The 21,692-nt window shown below is 43.4% G+C and overlaps 1 long non-coding RNA gene across 4 annotated transcripts in view; it reads right to left on the bottom strand.

The window, feature by feature from the left end:
- The window catches only part of LOC103879636, an 81,480-nt gene that overhangs the window by 13,551 nt on the left and 46,237 nt on the right, over positions 1-21,692 (bottom strand). For 2 of the 4 annotated variants that reach the window (XR_002518574.2, XR_002518575.2), the window contains exons 2-4: positions 13,248-13,407; positions 12,505-12,556; positions 10,375-11,939 (exon numbers count right to left, since the gene is read on the bottom strand). This is a non-coding gene — a long non-coding RNA (uncharacterized LOC103879636). The remainder of the gene's footprint in view (positions 1-10,374; positions 11,940-12,504; positions 12,557-13,247; positions 13,408-21,692) is intronic. The other 2 variants (XR_640340.4, XR_640342.4) reach the window with 2 other exon arrangements.

Below are 21,692 nucleotides of genomic sequence, written 5' to 3'. Positions count from 1 at the left end.
AAATGCCAACTCTATTTCACTAACAAAGGAAAAACCGGACTTGGCCAGAATTATGAAACCCTAAAAACAATTTGCAATCATTTCACCATTCTAGCAAATGTTGGACAGCACCCACAATCAGGAGACACAGCCAGAAGGTTGATAACACACACCACTGCCCCACTGCGGTGGCTTATCCCGTCCAGCTGAAAGAAGAGGGCAGTTGTGATCAAGACATTTGCTCAGAGGATTTCCAACGCAATGGAGGCGAATGTGAATATGGAGTAATAGAGAGTGACATTCCTTATGTTGTGTCAGTTTCGAAATCCAGATCGACGGAGATATAGATGTCAGCTCGGAGGACAGGCAGGCTTCATTGCCCATGGACATCACACTGCCAGCACCTGTCCACTCAGCAGGTTGTGTGCCTTGAAGTGGAGGAATACACATGATCTCCTCCTCAGCCTCCCCTCCCCGGGCTGCAGCGGCCGTAAAGGGGACACCTCCTCTCAGTCTGTGTCAGCACATGGAGATCAGTCAGGGGAGACCACTAATAATTATTTGATGCAGATGGTCACTTCATTAGCATACACACCAAGCAGCCAGTTACAGGGTGTTACCCTGCCTCCCCAGCCCTCTTCCTGAGCCGGCCTTCAGGCTATCAGGCAATATATTTTAAGCAAAAAAATAGCCCGCTCATACCACTCTGGAGTCCTCTTTTGTGAGACACGCAGCCCTTTCTTTTAGTAAATCCTAAAAGAATGACAAGTTTCTGGGTTCCTGGGACTTAACAGCCAGATGCAGAGACTCACCTATTCCTAAATGAGGTCATCAGAATGCCTGAAACTTGTAATGAGAGCTGGCAGGCTCCTCAGCTCCCCTTCCATGGGTTGAGCCTCTGCGCATTTGTGGCAGGTCCTGAATCAGAGAAATGGGCTCTCACAGTGACACTGAGCTAAGGCTTGGTAGGTCCACAGCCTCATTTTGACAACTCACCTCCCCCAGCACAAAGAAAGGACCTGGGGAGCAGGGAACGGCTAGAGATGCAGGGCTCCAAATTTTAAAGTGAAAAAGAAATGTAAGAGACACACAAGTCCAGTGGGTTTTCAATATTTTTGAGTAGGATATCTCATTTTGCAAATAACACCATGGAATGAATGCTAAAGTATAGAACAGGAAAAGCAAAACTGCTTTAAAGGAGAGTTTGGGGCTCCAGAACCCCATGTGCCTGCCTCTACCCCCATTCCCAGCTGCCACAGAATTATCTGACAAAACCTAGGTCTTCTCACAGAGCAATTTGGAAAGCAGTGATTAGTCAGATGCTCCTACTGGGGAGAAGAAACAGAGCCCCAGAAAAAGGAAGTGACTTGTCCAAGGTCAAACCATGTGAGTCTTCTAAAGTGGCAAAAAATAAAAATAAAAAAATAAAAACCCCCGTGAACCTATAATCTCATCTCCTTATTCCCCATGCCAGGCAGTGTTCCATACTGACCCACTCAATTTGAAGTGTTATTTACAAAAGTGCAGTAAGCTCCTTGGACAAAGAGTAATTTCTTTCACCTTCAGCCCCACATTTTCTCCCCATAAGAAATGATCACCATACAGGGGTTACGCATATAAGATCATCCAACACAGCCCGCAAAACTCCCCAAAAAGACACCTCATTCTCACCATCAGCCCAGCATAGAGCTCCTTGTCACCAGAAGGGCACGCCCAACCCATGCTATGCGACGTATTTTGTGGTGAATTGATAAGTGAGTCCCTTCTTCCCAGAGAAAATGAAACAGGGACTCAAGCGTTTGAACGTGATCAATAGGGACAGACCATCTGTAAGAAACCAGGATCCCCCATTCCTTCTCATCCTCCCCTCAACAGGATGCTTCTGCCTGAGTTACATAAATAAATGTACTTTGCCTGACCTCTGTATACACAACAGACAAAATTATTCCTGTTCATAAACGGGAATTTGCCCTGGCTCTTATTGATACATCTTTTGTGCATTTTAAGGTCTTTTAACAGAAACTTGTGCCATTCTTAAAAGCGCCAGCTATCTGGAGAGCGTATCTGAATCTCAGAGTACGAGGTTGATTTATATTTCTGAGGGATCACAACTAAGATATGCTGTAGCCACATTGATTTAATGGTTCCTATAAGGCTCCTTGCTTGGTGCAGTCTCCATGCATCTTTTCACTAGTCAACATTCGTGTCTTTTTAAAAACACAGTAAATCTCTTTGATTGGGACTTGAGGCTGGAATCATTCAATTTGTGTTAAACTAAACTGTCTTATCTCCTTGTGTGCCAGGCTGTCCCTGGCATGTCCAGAACGGCATCCCAGCATGGCCCGGGATGCCCGGGCATAAAAGCAGCAAACAGTATCATTCAGACAGGTCAGACAGGCTTTCTCTGGCCCTCCCACTACTCAGCTCCAATGATGAGAGACAGGAAAATGTCACGTGATTACTACGCCATGAAATAGAAGAAGGCACTTCCTCCTCTATGGAGACAGACAGAAGCTTGAGCAAAGACCAATTAATTTCAAAGGGGAAGAGACAGCTGCACATATGTTCCCTATGAGTGATCTTAGGCAGAGTCTCCCAAATGCCAAGAAAAATATTTCTGTTGGGAGCTTCTTTAAGAATAGCATTTTTCCTGCAGTTTTAATGCTCTTTTTGATACATTCATCTCATTGCCTAACATTTATTGAACACCTACTACATGCAGGCATTTTCTTGCTCATGGATGCTTTCAAGCATCTCCTCATCATGGATTCATCCATTGAACAACTATTGAACAAGCTCTTTAATGTCAGGACCCTTGCCAGGTGCTGAGCACGCAGAGAGCAAGGACACCATTCCTTGCTTGGAGAGGATCAAGGAGCATAGCACTGAGTCAATTGCCACTTAGCATTGACCCCTGCTAAGAGCTCTATGACTGTTGTCTTGTTCACAACTCACAGCGATCCCGGGCACATTTTACAGATGAGAAAACAAAGGACTCAGAAATTTTAAGGCACTGTTCCAGGCCTTTCCAATTTCATTGTGGAAATTCTTTCCAGCTCACTATTGACTATCACCTCAGAGAGCAAAGAATGTGCTATAAGAGAGATACATAAAAAATAACATGATAGCACCATCCTTTCCAGCCAAAGATGACAGCAATTTCCATTTTTCTTTGTGCCCCTGCAGTTAAAAAGAGATAAATGATGTAAAAAAGAGTTTGGCAGTTCTTTAAAAAATTAAACGTGGCTGGGCGCAGTGGCTCACACCTGTAATCCCAGCACTTTGGAGGCTGAGGCGGGCGAATCACCTGAGGTCAGAAGTTCAAGACCAACATGGCCAACATAGTGAAACCCCATTTCTACTAAACATACAAAAATTAGCCAGGCATGGTGGTGGGCGCCTGTAATCCCAGCTACTTGGGAAGCTGAGGCAGGAGAATCACTTGAACCTGGGAGGCAGAGGTTGCAGTGAGCTGAGATCACGCCGCTGTACTCCAGCCTGAGCAACAGAGTGAGACTCTGTCTCAAAAAAAAAAAAAAGAAAAAAAAAAGTTAAATGTAATTACCACATGGCCCAGCAATCCCAATCCTAGGACTGTACCCAGAGAAATAAAAACCTTTATTGAACAAGAATGTGTACACAAATGTCCACAGCAGCATTATTCATAATACCCCAAAGCAGAATCAACCCAGACGTCAATCAAATGATGAACAGACAAATCAAATGCGATATATCCATACAAAGGAATAGTATTCAGCCATAAAAAGAAATAGAGTGCTGATACATCCTACAGCATGGATGAACATGAGGGAAGCCAGACACAAAAAAGCATAGATTGTGTGATTCCATTTATATGAAAGTCCAGAACAGGCAAATCTGCAGACAGAAAGTAAATTAGCAGATGCCAGGGCAGGAAGGAGGAATGACAGCTAGTGGGTACAAGATTTCTTTTTGGGATGATGACAATGTTCTGGAATTAGATAGTGCTGATGATCAGACAGTCTCGTGAATAAACTAAAACTGCTGGATTGTATGTACACTTTAACGTGGTGACTTTTGCAGTATGAAAATTATATCTCAATTTAAAAAGTGAGATGAATGGGCTGTGGTGAATCAAGATGCTGGTAAGGATCCTGCATCCTGCCACCCTGAGAGTCACAGCCCAGGAAGAGCCTCAGAATGGAATATACTCAGCCATAAAAAAAAGAATAATGTGTACACATGGACATAGAGTGTGGAATAATAGATATTGGAGACACAGAAGGGTGCAAGTGGGGTAAACCGTGAGAAATTACTTAATGGGTCCAAGGTACACTATTGGGGTGATGGTTAAGCTCAAAGCTCAGACTTCACCACTACCCAATATATCCATGTAACAAACATGCACTTGTGCCCTTTAATTTTTTTTTTTTTTTTTTTTGAGACAGGGTCTCGCTGTCGCCCAGGCTAGAGTGCAGTGGTGCAATCTTAGCTCACTGCAACCTCCACCTCCTGGGTTCAAGCAATTCTCCTGCCTCAGCCTCCCCAGTACCTGGGAATACAAGCATGCACCACCACCAAGCCTGGTTAAGTATTTTATTATTAGTAGAGACAGGGTTTCACCATATTGGCCAGGCTGGTAACTCCTGGCTTCAAGTGATTCACCTGCCTCGGCCTCCTGAAGTGCTGAGATTATAGGCGTGAGCCACCACGCCTGGCCTACCCTTTAAATTTATACAAACAAAAAAAAGAAGAAGAAGAAACACAATCCTTAAAAAGAAAAAACAAAAGAGCTGGGCATGGTGGCTCGTACCTATAATCCCAGCGCTTTGTGAGGCAGAGGCAGGAGGCTCACTTGAGGCCAGCAGTTTGAGACCAGCCTGGGCAACATAGTGCAACCCCATCTCTGTAAAAAAAAAAAAAAAAATTTAAAACCTAGACAGGTATGATGGCACGTGCCTGTAGTCCCAGCTATTCAGGACGCTTAGGCAGAAGGATCACTTGAGCCCAGTAGTTTGAGTCTGCAGTGAGCTGAGCTATGATCATGCAATCTCACCACAGCACCCCAACCTAGAAGACACAGCGAGACCCTGTCCCTGTCTCAAAAAAAAAAAAAAAAAAAAAAAATTGCCTCCTTGAAGAGCACCTTTGACAGCTCCTGCTGCTTCTGCTGCTCACAGCAAGGATGTCACTCTGGGGGGACCCAGCATTGCTAATGCACAGGTGCAAGGAGGGCAGCCCTCAGCAGAGCCCAGAAGCAAGTGACAGCCAGCCCCAGGCTATCTGTCCTTGTCCTGAGCCGGCCCTGGGCAAAGTGTCAGGGACTCTCGGCACTCACTTGTGTTTTGACTTCAGACAAGTCTTAGTGCTCTTTCCAATGGGCTAACCCTTTAGATTCTTTGCCTCAAATTAACGAATGAGGGAAGTGTGTTCACCCACAGTAACTTTTTCTCCTCATAAAATAGCAGCTGCCTATTTAATCTTGGGCTTCAGCCCAGGAACTGGAGGCTGCAGTGAGCTATAATCGCACCACTACCCTTCAGCCTGGGTAACAGAGTGAGACTCTGTCGCAAAAAAATGAAAAATAAAACAATATAAATTAAAGTAAATTAAAAATCGAGCAGTCACTGAATGCAGATGTAAAGCCCATTACTACTCAGTCTACCCATTCTGAAGTGAGTCACTGCAAACTGGAAACCTCCTCCCAATGGGGCGCCCCACATTAGGGGCATCCTAGGAGGCTGAGAAGCTTCCTACTCCCCCTGGAAGGGCTGACTGGGTGCTTCAGTTCATTAAGTCATACATCTTCCGAGCTGGAAGGATCTTCCAAACCGTTTCACTCAGGCCCTTCGTTTTATAAATGAGAAAGCTGAACCCTGGCCACTTAACTTCCTTATCCCCAAGTCACAAGCTAATAGAGGCACAACCCCATTCTCTGCTGCTTCCTGCCCAGGGCTCTTTCTAACCCAGCACACTGCTTCTGTAGAGTCAGCTCTTATTTGTAGAAATTCTACACTCAAGATGACCAATATACATTTCTCCTAACGCCTGCGTCGAGCCCAGTCCTCTCTGAACACACTGCAACCTAGATATGAAATTTCACTAATTAAGGTCTTTTTTTTTTTTTGCAGGTTCACACAGAATGGGACCCTAGTGATATGAAAGTCAAGAAAAAGCGACGAGTATCATTAGGGGAAAATAAATGCTGGACCTCAAATGCTTATCTTAGCGGTCTTAACTCACGAAACCATTCCTCACCATTATAGCATCTGTCTGATGGGTGAAGGCTATTGTTACATGTTGTGACTATCAGAACTCTTGATTGGGAGTAAGAGAAAAACCAGCTCAAACTAGCTTATGAAAAAGGAACATAATTAGCACACAGAAGTAGACTTTAGGAAAGCTTGATCAGGGCTTCAAAAATGTCACCAAAGATTCAGTGTCCCTTTCTCTATCTCTTGACTCTGCTCTCCTCCAGATTGGCTCCACACGCATGCGGACTCACCCCATTCCAGAACGTACTCTTACTTTTAACTGGTGGAGAAGAGTAAGTGTCCACTTTCCCAAGAGCTCCAACAAAAGAGAAGTGAGGCCCCAGGTGCGGTGGCTCACACCTGTAATCCCAGCACTTTGGGAGGCCGAGGTGGGCGGATCACCTGAGGTCAGGTGTTTGAGATCAGCCTGGCTAAAATGGTGAACACGAAATACAAAATTAGCCAGGTGTGGTGGTGCATGCCTGTAATCCCAGCTACTTGGGAGGCTGAGGCAGGAGAATTGCTTGAACCTGGGAGGCAGAGTTTGCAGTGAGCCGATATCACGCTACTGCACTCCAGCCTGGGCGACAGAACAAGATTCCATCTCAAAAAACAAACCAACAAACAAACAAACAAAAAGGCCAGGCACAGTGGCTCAAGCCTGTAATCCCAGTACTTTGGGAGGCTGAGGTGGGCGGATCACAAGGTCAGGAGTTCGAAACCATCCTGGACAACATGATGAAAACCCCTCTCTACTAAAAATACAAAAAATTAGCCGGGCGTGGTGGTGGGCGCCTGTAATCCCAGCTACTCAGGAGGCTGAGGCAGGAGAATTGCTTGAACCCAGGAGGCAGAGGTTGCAGTAAGTTGAGATCGCGCCACTGCACTCCAGCCTGGGCGACAGAGCAAGACTCTGTCTCAAAAAAAAAAAAAATGAGTCTCAATACTTCAGATTGTCCCAACAGATTTTTTTTTTCTTCCTCCCATAGAACCATAGTCTGATTTTTATTCTTTCTATGATGCTGAGGACTAATTAATAAAGGGCCATTAAACATAGAAGAGAATTCTGCAACCATTGGGCCTACGCTTATTAATAAAGAGATCTCAACATCAGATTCTACTTTCTAAAGAGTGGCTTTCTCAGTCAGCTTGGACATCTAAAGAACTCAGTAAAGGGATGAGGAAAAATAAAGCTTATGAGAATACTCTACTAGATCGACACAATATTTTCTTTAGAGTAAGAGATGATTCTCTGGAGGTTTGCATTGCTAATTATAATACACAGTTTGAGACCTTAAATTGATCTAGTATATAAGCAAACGAAAGCCTCCTGCTATCTGGGGTGATTTATCAAAACCAGGAAGTGTGCCATGTCACCCCATCCCCCCAAAAAGGAAATTGCTGGAAAGCATGTTATCTTTATAGAGTCATTTGGCTCAGCAAATACTTTCCTGTCAGTCAGCGTCAGCCACAGGCAAAAGTGTGAAATTAAAAAGGTTGGATCTTCACTATGAGCAACATCCCTCACCCAAGCCTCTTTTTGGTTGTTTTGGTTTGGGTTGGGTTGGTTTTTTTGTAGAAACAGGTCTCACTAGGTTGCCCAGGCTGGTCTCGAATTCCCACCTCAGCCTCCCAAAGTGATAGGATTACAGGTGCCTAGCTCCCAGCCTCCTTTTGGAGCAAAATTTTTCTCATTTTCAGTGCCCTTGACCTTTCCCACACCCCCAGCAGCACCCTCATGTGCCCCCAGATGCCCAGAATCCCCCTCTTTGGATCCCTAGTCTTGCTTTTCCTGCAAATACTTCATCATCATTATCAACACACATTAGTTAAGTATCTATAAGGTGAAGGCATTTGTGGGGTGATTTGGACATTGTTACTTTTTTGGTTCCCTATATCAGTTTCTTTGTAAGACTGCCTCTTTCCTCTTCCCTGCAGCTCTGGCAGGGTTGTCAATAAAAAGAAAACACTGTCCTCAGCAAATGGTAGACCTGCAAGTCAGGCTGGCCTATCTGCATAGACAACTATGTGACCCAAGTAAGACCAATGAGAGCCCTTTCTAGGGATTGCTATGAAGAGTGAGAGTGACAAAGAGTATTTTCCTTCTGCTACACAACCATGTGCTGTAAGAACCACCTAAGCCAGACACTGATGGTGTTTATCTTTGGGCCTGAGAATAACGTCAACCCAGAAGAGAGGAGAAGTGAAAATGGGAGAGACGTGGTTCTAATGGCATTTGGACTCTTGGATTAAGCTGCATCTAAAATTTTATCCCTAGCTTTTTATTTACAAAGCCCTTAAATGTTCTCTTTAGTTAGGTTACCCAAGTCATTGTCTTGCATGCAACCAAACAATCTTGAGTGATCTAACAGAATATCAAGAAGTATAAGGTATCAACAGCTTACTATATAATCAGCTGAAGAGGGCCATGGCTACATGACCCAGATAAGAAATTTTAAAAACAATGCATCAACAACACAGGCTTCCTATCAAAGCTTATTGCATCCCAGAATTTTGTAACCAGCTGACTGATCTTCCTGTCTCCTGGTCCCTAATCTTCACTTTTTTTTTTTTTTTTTAAACCAGGCCTTGGGTTGGTTGAGTCGCTATACCTGCTAACCAGAAGTTGGATTATTTTCCAATGACATGATTCTGTCACAGCATTGACCTGCAAGCCCGAACCTGATACCTAGTGTCCTGCTAGAGCCAGAATACCCCTTTATATGACCAAGGAGCAAGAGGTATAGTGATTCCCAGAGTGGTACTGGTACCTGCATCCATTCATTGCACAGACCTGCCTACCAGAATGAAGGAACAGCCACCCTACTAGCAAAGTGGCTCTGCAGTGATTCAGGCCTTGACAAGTAACAGTGTGTGTGGCCTCTGGATCAAGGGGTTAAGGACTACCTGAACATTAAAACCAAAACCAAAGCCAGAAAGTCACTAATCCAAAGGAAAGAGGTAAAGGGAAGAATCCAGGTGAAAGCATCATGACAGAACCCAGGATACTTCAGGAACAGGCAGCAGTCGCTGCTCTCCGCTCTCACCCAAGTTAGCCTCTCTCGTCCCTCAGATCACACTAACTTGGTTCCTGAGCGCTCTGGGAGCTGACTATAAAGTTGGTGAATAAGATGCGTACAAATGAAAGAATGTCCACAACAAAGATAAGGTTTTTTTGTTTTCTTTTTTTTTTCTTTTTTACTTTTTTCATTTTTTAAATTTTTAAAAAATAGGGCTAAGAGTCTCACTATGTTGCCCTGGCTGGTCTCAAACTCCTGGGCTCAAGTGCTCCTCCAGCACCGGCCTCCCAAAGCACTGTGATTACAGGCATGAGCCACTGCACCTGTCTCTTTTTTTTTTTTTTTTTAGAGGCAGGGTCTCGCTATGTCAACCATGCTGGAGTGGCACAATCAGCTCATAGCCACCTTGAACTCCTGTCTTCAAGAGATCCTCCCAGCTCTGCTTCCCAAAGTGCTGGGATTACAGGCATGAGCCATCACACCAGCCCAAAGACAAGATTTGACTAATGAATGATACAGGTAATGAACGTGAGGAAATCAGATGGAGGAGAGCTTACTTCTTTCTAGGTAGCTCAAAAATACTGCAGAGAAAAGATAAGAATTGAAGTGGACAGTTGAGGCAGAGTTGAATTTCAATGGCAGCAAGGGTATATTTAAAGCAATAGAAGATAAATTCACAAAGGCCCCATAGTCAAGACAGCAAAGGGCCTGTTGAAAATACTTTACCCAGCCTCTTTTCCAATCAGACTAGGCTTTCTATCTCCTGTTCCTTGGGGTCTTATTTTCTCTCCTCTGATCTGATAAACTAATCCTTCCTGAAGTGCAAATGGATTGATGAGTAGCCCTTTCTGAGTAACATATTTGCATTTTAATAGAGACCTTCTGGACAGAGAGCCTTAAACCAAAGAAATGGCTGTGAATACTGGTCATTTCTGCTACTATGATAAATTGGTAGGAGAGAAATTTAGGACAGGAAAGTTTTCCCTCAAATAACTATTTTTTTGCATGTAGAGTTGGTACTCATCTCAGGGTTCAGAGTTTAATAAAACTCAATTTGCCTGGTAACCCGTATTTCTCATGGGAATGCTAGCATTCACATGCCAGCCATCCAAATCATAGCTACCTAAGAAAAGCTTACTTACCAATCACTGGTATGTTTCTAAATGTTCTGTAGGTCAATTGATAACTTCAAATGGACCAGAGCTTTCCCATAAGTGCCATGGACCTGTCATGCCTGCTAAACTGGATGGGAAAGTCCTTTAAATACAATAAATATTACAGGTTACTTTAGGTTTCTTGAGTCTAATGCTCTCAAGTTTGGGAAATCTTGTGAAGCAATGATTATGTAATAAAGATAAATCACAAAGGAAATTGTGTCAATTTTTTTTTACAATAGCAACAAGTCTTTTTTTTACTTTAAGGTTGTTTTTTATTAGTATTAGTAGTAGCATTGTTCTGGAAAGAATGTTCCATTCGGACGCATAAAATGGGAAGTAACTGTGAATTTACCATTTTCTGACTCTAGCTCATATTTATTTCTTTCAAACACAAGTACTTGTCATCAAACCAAAGTTAAATATTATGATGTCACAGATGCTGAACTAATAAGTACATTAAGATACACAAAATACACGGGTACTATCAGAGTCCATGACAGAAAAAAACTCATTAATTAATCTTTGAGACAAGAGAAAAAGGTTGGTTGGAACCCTACCTCAGCTTCTCTCATGACATGAATATGTTCATTAATCTTTCTACACTTTAATATTCCCATTAGCAAAATGTAGGCCTTGTCAACCCCAAAGTATTGTCATCATAGCTTGTCAAATGGTTTCTTTTGAAGACTCAACTGAATGCCAAGTTTAAAATATTAATTATTTTGTATTATTTCACTCATTACAACTCAGCTTTAAAATATAAGGGAATATATTACACAAGGTTATTTTGGAAGTAATTCCATAAAAACTTCAAAACCAAAGGATATAATTAAGTATATAATTAACTTCTACCATATCCATATGATAGAAAAATTGGCCTTCTCCTGTGCCTTTACTGGAACGTTGATTAAAGTCAAGTCCAAACTGACTGTTGTTGGCCACAGTGGAGTACCTGATATTATATATCAAATACCCCTGGTTCTCAATACAGTCATACCTTCAAAGAATTTTTTTTTTTAATTCCCAGAAGAACCACTGTAGGAGGCGTCTTACTTTCTCCAGAGTTTAACATATGTACAATTTCAGACCAAACACATTTCTTTTAAAAGCCCACATATCAAAACTGTGCACTGCATCTTAATGCTGTCTGTGCCCCAGTATGTAATTTGTTTGGGGTTTTTCTGTTGCTTTTTTGTTGTTGTTGCCTTACTTTGAATAAGTAAATTAACCAATGAATGCCTGAGGACACGCAGCACATGTTCAGGGCTTGTGACACAGGAGGGCATAAAAGCAAGGATGGTAATATCTGCTAATAGAACTTCCCATCCCAGGAGGGGGTTTTCATTTCTTTTGTTTGCACAATTTAAATAGGCAAAGCTACCCCTTTAAATGACACGAACCTTTTGTCCCTATGAGATTTCGGTTATCAGGCCACAGTCTGTCAGTTTGAAACCATTTCCTTCCCAATTAGCTTGCAGTTGGGTGGTGCGTCGTGCTGTTTTGCGGTTTCTCCACCTTCATTTGACCTTCAGCATCATCTGCAATGCTCTCTGTTTAGCACCAAAAATCACAATCAATGCAGAGAGGCACCTGGTGTGTTTGCTCAAGAATTTCGTGCTTGAAACCTTATAGCTTGAAAGGATTTGGGGACTGTGGTTTGTCTGTAGTTGAAGGTTTCCTCTGTGACCGGGATACTTTCTCTTCCTGAGACTGCAGGGAATAACAACCCCAGAAAATCTCCCGCACATTTAATGCTCCCGCGCATTAGTGGCAGTGCAAGGGAACACACCTTTATCAGGAGATTCTATCTCTTCCACGTTTATCTTGTTTTAACTGAGATTTGGGCTATTTCCCCTTAAGCCAATTCTCTCCAGCTATTCCCATCCCCTTCCTTCCTGCTTCACAATGATTGCCTACAGACAGAGTACTGCAGCCCACCTGAACATCATTTCTCATACTTTTCTTTCTCATTACTGCAACTACCCAATTATAAAATACAACTGAATAGCATAGAATGACAATGTAAGTGGTGGGGAAAAAGTCAATGAGTCCAGTGCAAACATCCAGTCTGTCTGAAAGAATCCCAGAACAAATGTAAAATAAATACCAGCTTACCCAGTACCTCTGCAGTTTGAGACTGAATCCTACCGGAGTGAAACTGCAGCATCTGAAAACAGTAAATGGCATAATTAAGGAAACCCTTAAATCAAAATATAAAAGTGAGACCTGTTTCCATGAATATATCAGGTTATTATTAAGCCATTGGAGAAGGTGTAGGAAATATTAAAGAATTACTTATAATTTTTTAAAGCAGTATCTTCACCTCCAAGCTTTAAGAAATTTCTTGGCCGGGCGCGGTGGCTCAAGCCTGTAATCCCAGCACTTTGGGAGGCCGAGACGGGCGGATCACGAGGTCAGGAGATCGAGACCATCCTGGCTAACACGGTGAAACCCCGTCTCTACTAAAAAAATACAAAAAACTAGCCGGGCGAGGTGGCGGCGCCTGTAGTCCCAGCTACTCGGGAGGCTGAGGCAGGAGAATGGCGTAAACCCGGGAGGCGGAGCTTGCAGTGAGCTGAGATCCGGCCACTGCATTCCAGCCTGGGCGACAGAGCGAGACTCCGTCTCAAAAAAAAAAAAAAAAAAAAAAAAAGAAATTTCTTAACTTCTAACAACATAGAAAGTTAGTTTTGAACTTTCAGAAAGAAAGTCCTAAATGCCATTTCTTCCAACCGCCCTGTTCTACAAGTGAGGAAACTGAGGCCCCAGAAATTCAAGGCATCCAATCAACACGAATGAAGAGACCCAGAAGCATAGCTGCACACGTAAGAGCAGAGGCCTGTCCTTCCAACCCCTACCTCATTTTTTCCATCCCATTCTCTGGGAATCAGAAGCAGCTTGAGAAGTAGTAATGGCAGAAAAGAAAGGTCTAAGTCCTCAAAATTGTTTGTTCAGCATTTTATGTGGAGTCTGCCTCTTTTGACATGTAAATCATCAACGTTTTGCCAGGTGAAAACTCTGAAAAAGAAGAGAAATTGCAATCTGGTTTAAGAAGTTTGTCTGACAAAGAAGTAAAGCGAAGAACTGTCAAAGGGTTAAAGCTGACATCCAGACTGCACAAAGAAGCCCTAAGTGAGCTGATTGTAGTAGGAGCATTAGCCTGAAAATCAGTACTGCCCGGGAGCACTTCCATCTGTCAATCAGAAAACATTAGAGTGGGTACTTAGAGAGTTCAGAGCAGACCCAATAGCCAAAATGATGAGCTTCCAAGTGAAATCTAAGGAATATCGACAGCAATTTGCTACAGAGAGGTATCTATCACTCTAACATAACCATTGCCATTGTCATCAACATCAATTTTCTACCTAGACACCTACCAGAATGGCTAAATTAAAAAGGACAGATAACTCTAAACACCAACAGGGGCATGGAGCAATACCATACATTGTTGGTGGGACTGGAAAGGCGGAGCCACTGTGCCAAGTTTTGATGGTTACTTATACAAATAAACATGTATCTACCCTTTGTCCCAACAATTCTACTTCTTGGCATTTACCCAGAGCAACAAAAACATATATTTACAGAAAGATTTATGCAATAATATTCAGAACAGCTTTATCCATGAAATCCAAAAACTAGAAAAAGTCCATCAACAAAAAATGAATAAACAAACTATAGAATATTCATACAATGAAATATCAATCAGCAAGTAAAAGGAATAAACAACATTACCCACAGCAATACGGATAAATGTCAAAACATTATACTAAATGGAAGAAGCCTCACACAAAAGAGTCGTTGGGCCGGGCGCGGTGGCTCAAGCCTGTAATCCCAGCACTTTGGGAGGCCGAGACGGGCGGATCACAAGGTCAGGAGATCGAGACCATCCTGGCTAACACGGTGAAACCCCGTCTCTACTAAAAAATACAAAAAACTAGCCGGGCGAGGTGGCGGGCGCCTGTGGTCCCAGCTACTCCAGAGGCTGAGGCAGGAGAATGGCGTAAACCCGGGAGGCGGAGCTTGCAGTGAGCTGAGATCCGGCCACTGCACTCCAGCCTGGGCGACAGAGCCAGACTCAGTCTCAAAAAAAAAAAAAAAGAGTCGTTGGTGGAAAAGTCAGAACAGTGGTTGTCTCTGGAGGGGTGGGGCTGGAGAGAGGCAGAAATTGACTGGGAAAGGGTGTGAGGGAACCTTCTGGGGTGATAGTTACATTTTATATCTTGAGAGAAATTTGAGTTACATAGTATTTATCAAAACTCTGTAAATATGTACTCAAGACCGGTGCATTTCATTGCGTGTACATCCCACATCAAAAGAAAAAAAAACTGTAAACATATATTAAACTTTAGTTATATATGTGCATTATGAAGTACTTAGGGTTAAGTGTATTGATGTCTGCAATTTACTTTGAAATGCATCAAAAATATAGACTCATAGATGGATAGATGAATAGACAAATTAGAGAGATAAATAGATGATTGATAATAGCTAGATAAAAATCGCTTTAGTATAATATTAATAGCAGACACTCCATTGTATATGTGTTCACTATATAATTCATTCAACTTTGTTATCCATATGAAAAATGTTATAATAAACTGTGGAGGGCCAGGTGAGATGGCTCATGCCTGTAATTCTAACACTTTGGGAGGACAAGGCGGGAGGGTTGCTTGAGCCTAGGAGTTGAAGACCAGCCTAGGCAGCATGGCAAAACTTTGTCTCTACAATAAAAAATAAAAAAATTAGCTGGGCTTGATGGTGCCCATCTGTAGTCCTTGCTACTAAGGAGGATCTCCTGAGCCTGGGGTGGTCCAGGTTGCAATGAGCCATGATTACACCACTTCACTCCAGCCTGGGTGACAGAGTTAGACCTTGCCTCAAAAATAAAATAAAGTGTGGAGAATAAATCTATTAAGATTTATGACTATGTTTAATCTGTATTAGCAAATGTCTGTCTCTCACATACACACACACACACACACACACACACACACACACACACACACACACACTTTACCCGATTCTCTAGGAATTTCCTATCCCAGGTGTAAAGTTCATTAACTTGAATGTGAACCTATCTGTGGGAACTTCATCTAAAGGTCCCTTCAGCATGTGCAGGAGAAAACATGGTAGTCCCATGTCTAGTTTTTGCTGCCTGACCAGCTTGGGCTTGGATCCTCGTTCTACTACTTTAGAAAAAGTTGTCTACTCTCTCCGAGTCTCACTCTCCCCATCTGTAAAACGGCTAATGAGCACCCCCCTCCGTGAGTCAGTATAAGGTGGTATGATCCATTTAATCACCAGCCAATCCCCAACCCCTGCCGAGTGCTCAATACACGGACCCTCATCAGATGGGCACTCAATGAACAACGATCAACTTGGTTTGATAACAAGTTAGCTTCAACACACTACATACTCCTTCATTTAGGGAAAGCCGTGCTTGAGAAATGCCCTATTTGGAAACACACTGTTTTAACATCCTAACTTCCTTCAAAGTTTTTCAAATAAAACCATCTTGGATGAGACAGGGTATGTTCGTGCGCTTTGTACATAGTGCAGCACGATGTGAACCAAAGCAGGCAAACAATTCCATGAACTAGGGACAGTCAGGGCACGAGGGCTTCTTGTACATTTCTGTAATTTTTCTAATCTTAAACACACAGGCATGCACACATACAGCATCGTCTTTACACGGTTGGAAGGCTCTCTGGAAGGGCAGGCTAAATAAACCCATCTCATGAGGACCTCCCACTCCTCACCCCTCCACTGAGCATAAGTACTTCATCAGCATTTCCTTGACCAGCACAGAGCCCTGATATGCTGAACAATAAGCGCTCTGTTTCTCACAGATGCGCTTGTGCCAAAAAAAAAAAAAAAAAAAAAAAAGCTCTTGTACCTCGCCAAGATGAAAACCTTCCCCTTGTTTTATTCAAACGCCTGTGTTTCAACATCATGAATTCTTAGAAGAAACCATAGTAAGGTAGTCAGAATTGCACATCGCCATCCTATACATCGTACTTCTTAAGGAAATAAATGGAAAAACTGTTGTCCCTGGACAGTCTGCTCCCCTCTTCTTTCTGCAAAGTCCCCAAAACAAGATGTTTGGTGTACCTCTAAAACAAGATGGGGGTAACAGCATGGGGTTGCCAAGAGGCAGTCACAAACGAAGCCACCAGTGTGTTCTCATTAACCTTCCTTGTCTACTGAGAACATTCCCTTGGTAGTTTCATAAATAGTGCACATTGCTTTGGGAGCATTTCCTCTGATTGAAAGATTTTAATTATGGGTTCAAAGGACAACCCATAACGCAGAAGTCTGAGAACTGAGAACTAAGGTCATTCAGCAGTAGCCATCCAAATACGATAACCTGTGAGCTGAATGTAAATCTGCATGTTGCATGATGGTACAGCTGGCCTTGCCCACAGGACACCCTAGAGATTATTTTCCCAGTACAAGGGCAGGCCTCATTCATCTTCCCTGATAGGGAACTGAACCATAGAAGGCATCATGTCCATTAGACTTGGCACCACTAGTACCCAGCACACATCCAGGCACGTAGCAGGTCCTCGATAAATGTTGGTTGGAACTAAATTATAAGGCTGCGGGGCAGAGGCAGCACGGTGCAGTGTTCATATGCACAGGCTCTGGAGCCTCTTAGGTTCAAATCCTGGCTCTGCTGCTTAGACAAGCTGTTTAACCTCTGTGTTCCTATTTTTCCATCTGTAAAATGGAAACAAAAATAGAATACCAGTCTCATGGGATTGGGAAGATTGAATAAGCTAACAAATGCAAAACACACAGAACAGTGTTTAACATATGGTAAGTGCTATATAAATGTTAGCTACTATTTTTGTTTTATCTGAGCAGTTCAGCAGGCATGGGATTCACATGAGAACTTCCTAGGTTTTCCTGGGAGGACATAAGAAAACCGTCAGGCTGAGTGCTGTGGCTCACACCTATAATCCTAGCACTTTGAAAGGCCATGGTGGGAGGATTGCTTGAGCTCAGTCCTCAAGTGTTCAAGACCACCCTGGGCAACATAGCAGGACCCCATCTCTACAAAAAATTTTTAAAAGTTAGCTGAGTGTGGTGGTGGCTTGCCTGTAGTCCCAAGTACTCAGGAGGCTGAGATGGGAGGATTGCTTGAGCCCAGGAATTCAAGACTACAGTGAGCTATAATTGTGCCACTGCAATCCAGGCTAGGTGACAGAGTGAGACTCTGTCTTTAAACCAAAAAAAGAAAAAGGAAGAAGAAACTGTCAGACTAATCACCGAACACTACCCCTAAAAAGATCAGGCACACGTGAGGAAGAACAGAACGGCAATCTCAGGGACCCCTGTTGCACTGGTGTCATTATTCATAGCACTTCCATTCATTCTCAAAATTATCTCAGCTCGGACCACAAATTATGTGGTCACTGTACACATGATCCACCTTCAGACCCTGGTTCAGAGTGAGTGAAGAATTCAAGAATTCTTGCTGTTCCCTCAGCAAGTCGCTGTGCCATCAAAAATTGCCCTTTACAAACCCAGCTGCTCTGATTCTGGAGAACCCGTTCTCCACGTGTCTCGGCAGAAACCACTACCAAACACAATAAGCAAGACTCTTTGATTGCCCAAGAGTTGCAATTAGTTGGAATGAGGAGGGATACCCTCCAGCTTTGAGAATGCTGGACCATGACCTGACATGCCGGCTCACTCCTGTAATCCCAGCACTTTGGGAGGCTGAGGCAGGTGGATCACCTGAGATCAGGAGTTTGAGAACAGCCTGGCCAACATGGTGAAACCCTGTCTCTACTAAAAATACAAAAATTAGCTTGGCATGGTGGTGGACACCTGTAATTCCAGCTACTCAGGAGGCTGAGGCAGGAGAATTGCTTGAACCCAGGAGATGGAGGTTGCAGTGAGCCAAGATCATACCACTGCACTCCAGCCTGGGTGACAGAGCCAGACACCATCTCAATAAAAAATAAAAAAGAATGCTGGACCTAGAGTAGTGGTGCGTAAAAGAGGACTGGCCATGAGGAAAGGCAGCCACACAAGAAACAGAAGTACAGGAAGAACAGAGCAGAACATCCACATCAAAGAAGCTTAGAGTCGGCCACAGCTGCGACCAAAGCAATGGCAGCAGCCAAGTTACCATGGATGCTGAGGAAGATTACGAAGTGCCCTAACTCTGTCCCCCAGAAAGGGAGGGGTCTTGGGAAGTTGCAATCTTAGCAACCCAGGTACAATATTGGATTAGTACCTGCATCTAGCATGTAGTAGGTACCTAACAAATTATCTTCGTGAAACACAACTATGATCACTCTATCCTTGGCCCTGTTAGCAAACCTTACTCATCTGTGTATAAAACACCCCGCCGGCTCCCAGAGGTAGGCTGCGAGTGTGGAAGCCAGGGAGCAAGACGACTGTCTGGAACACCACCCCTTTCTAGTTCCTCACATATGTAAGGAGCTCATGGCTCCGGGGCTGACCTTGATGCCCATCTCTCAGCCCTCTTGCCTGGTATTTATCATGTGATCTCTGATATCAGCCTTGGATTTCTCTAGCCAGTGAACAGGCTGGTCCTTTGCCTCCTAGCTCCTCCAGTGCCCAGTTCAAGCTCCCTGCTTAAGACAGGTTCTTTCAGAAGCTGTAACTAGGTCAGTGCCACAGATAGGCACTCAGTGGCCCTTGGACAAATGAAGGCATGTGCTTGGCAATAAGACTTGTACCTGATTCCTGAGCCTCCTTCCAAGCAGAGGGAGCTGCACCAGCATTAACACGCTTTGCCTTCTGCACATTCTCACTCCTTGCCGGCAAAGAAAGACTAAAGTATCTAATTGGGAAATTCAGGGAAAATAATTTGGTGATGTTGACTCAGCGCCTACCTTTTTGCTAACTGGTGAAAGGGTCTACCCAGGGGTGGTGGCCAGCTTTTTCCAGAGACACCTGTGCTGGGTGGTTAAGTCAGCCAGATCCTGAGTTTGTGGATTTGCAAGCTCACCTGGCCCCAGAACAAATAAAGTCATGCTCTTTTCAGACCAGCTTTATCTGTGTGGCCGCACCTCCTCCTTCGCAGACAAGGAGGGCGGGGAGTCCTCTAACTCCACCCTAAGAAGCAGAGTGGCCAGGAACATGTATACCTCTGAAGAGCTCTTTTTCTTCGTAACTTCATGGCAACACGACCTACAGTTATTCATTTTTCAGGCCTGAGTTGATCGTTAATCATCTTAATTATGTTCATTCTGAAGCCAACAGGAGAACCAAGACCAAAACTTTATTGTCTCTGCTTTCATTTCTTGATTAAACCTTTGGACTAAGCACACATCTTCCTTGTTAAACTCACTCAAAGGAGTGTGGAGTGCTTCATCTGGACATCCACAGGAAGAAGGAAGACATGAGGTAGGCGGTGTCCTTGTGTTCGAGCCAATAAGGAAGAAAATGTTGTGATCAAGCAGTGCTGTGAAGTAAAGGAAGGAAACTCCCTGGCAGGCATGCAGCCGTACCTCTCTCAGGACACTTGCACTTGGGAGTAGACACAGGCTGTTGGTTCAGAGAGGAAGAGTCGATCTTTTTACAGTTAACATGTCCCTAGAATGAATCCGTCTTCTCTAAGGATCACCATTCCTGCCATGGTTTTGGAATTTGTAAGCTCTTCCTTAGGTAGAGGTTCTCAAACTCTAGTCTCAGAGCCCCTTTACACTCGTCGATTATTGGGAATCCCAAAGAGCTTTTATTTATGTAGATTATTAGTGATTATATTTGAAATTAAAATGGCTCACACCTGTTAATTCCAGCACTTTGAGAAGCCACTGCAGGTGGATCACTTGAGGTCAGGAGTTTGAGATCAGCCTGGCCAACATGGTGAAACCCTGTCTCTACAAAAAATACAAAAATTAGCCAAGCATGGTGACTGGGACCTGTAATCCCAGTTTCTCAGGAGGCTGAGGCAGGAGAATTGCTTAAACCTGGAAGGAAGTAGCTGCAGTGAGCCGAGATTGTGCCACTACACTCCAGCCTGGGCAACACAGCAAGACTCTGTCAAGAAAGAAAAGAAAGGAAAAGAAAGAAGAAAGAAAGAAAGAGAGAGAGAAAGAAAAGAAAAGGAAAGAAAGAAAAAAGAAAGAAAGAAAGAGAGAGAAAGAAAGAGAGAAAGAAAAGAAAGAAAGAAAAGAAAGAAAGAAAGAAAAGGAAGAAAGAAAGAAAAGAAAGAAAGAAAGAAAGAAAGAAAGAAAGAAAGAAAGAAAGAAAGGAAGGAAGGAAGGAAGGGAAGGGAAGGAAGGAAGGAAGGAAGGAAGGAAGGAAGGAAGGAAGGAAGGGAAATTAAAAGAGTAAGAAAACTTTAAACATTCATGTAGACATTTATTTTAAAAGAACAATAAACCCATTACATGCTAAGGTACATAACACATAGATAACATAAATAGCATTTTTATTCTACCTAAAAAACTGTATTTTCCAAAGCAAAAAATTTATGAGAAGAGTAACATTATTTGCATTTTTGCAAGTCTCTTTAACACCTATGTTAAGAAAAGGCAGCTAGATTCTCGTATCCACTTCTGCATTCACTTTGTTGCAATATGTTGTCTTAGTGGTATATCTAAAGAAAATTCAGCTTCACATGACTACGCAGTTGGAAAAGGGATGGCCTCACACATTCCCTGAGAGGGTCCCTAAGTGAACTGTGGCCCTAGTGAACTCCGGAAGTCATAAGGGACCTCCAGAGGACCCCCCTCCGCTCCCCAGAGCACACTTGAGAACTGTGGCACTAGCAGACTCTGGAAGTCATAAAGGAGAGTGCCTGGGGCTGGGTTCTCTCTCCCACCATCTCTCCTCTGAGCACTGTGCTCTTAGATTTCCAACCTACTCTACTCTGCCCTCTTCTTTCTCAATGTAAGTAGTGAGGAAAAGTCACATCTGAAAGTGGCTTCTGCTGGAGAGACCTCCCCTAACCATGCACTGCTGGACTGCCAAACAGAGCAAGGGTGAAACCAAACTAGTACTTTGCCTGGAATATTCTGTGCTATGAATATCCCCTGGGAACCCAGGGTAATAGCAGGCAGCTTATTGCACATTCAACCATCTAGACATTGGTTATGGCTTTTTTCCCCATCAAGAATGTCCTAACCTCTTCTCCTTGCCTGCTTTCCTTTCTTAGAATCACCCAACAGTCTTCCCAGCTGTGCCTGTGGGACATGGGTGGTTTTACAATATTTAAGAACCTGTGGTTGAGCCTCATATGCAGAGGGAAAAAACGCTCCTTAAAAAGAGATACAGAAACCATCCTGAGAGATTTTAAGCAGAAGCAAATGTCAAAG

This window comes from Papio anubis, chromosome 19 (genome assembly GCF_008728515.1).
Source record: "Papio anubis isolate 15944 chromosome 19, Panubis1.0, whole genome shotgun sequence".
In the NCBI taxonomy this organism is placed as follows: domain Eukaryota; kingdom Metazoa; phylum Chordata; class Mammalia; order Primates; family Cercopithecidae; genus Papio; species Papio anubis.
The sequence above is the reverse complement of the archived record's forward strand: the minus strand, read 5'-3'. Positions and strand labels throughout refer to the sequence as shown.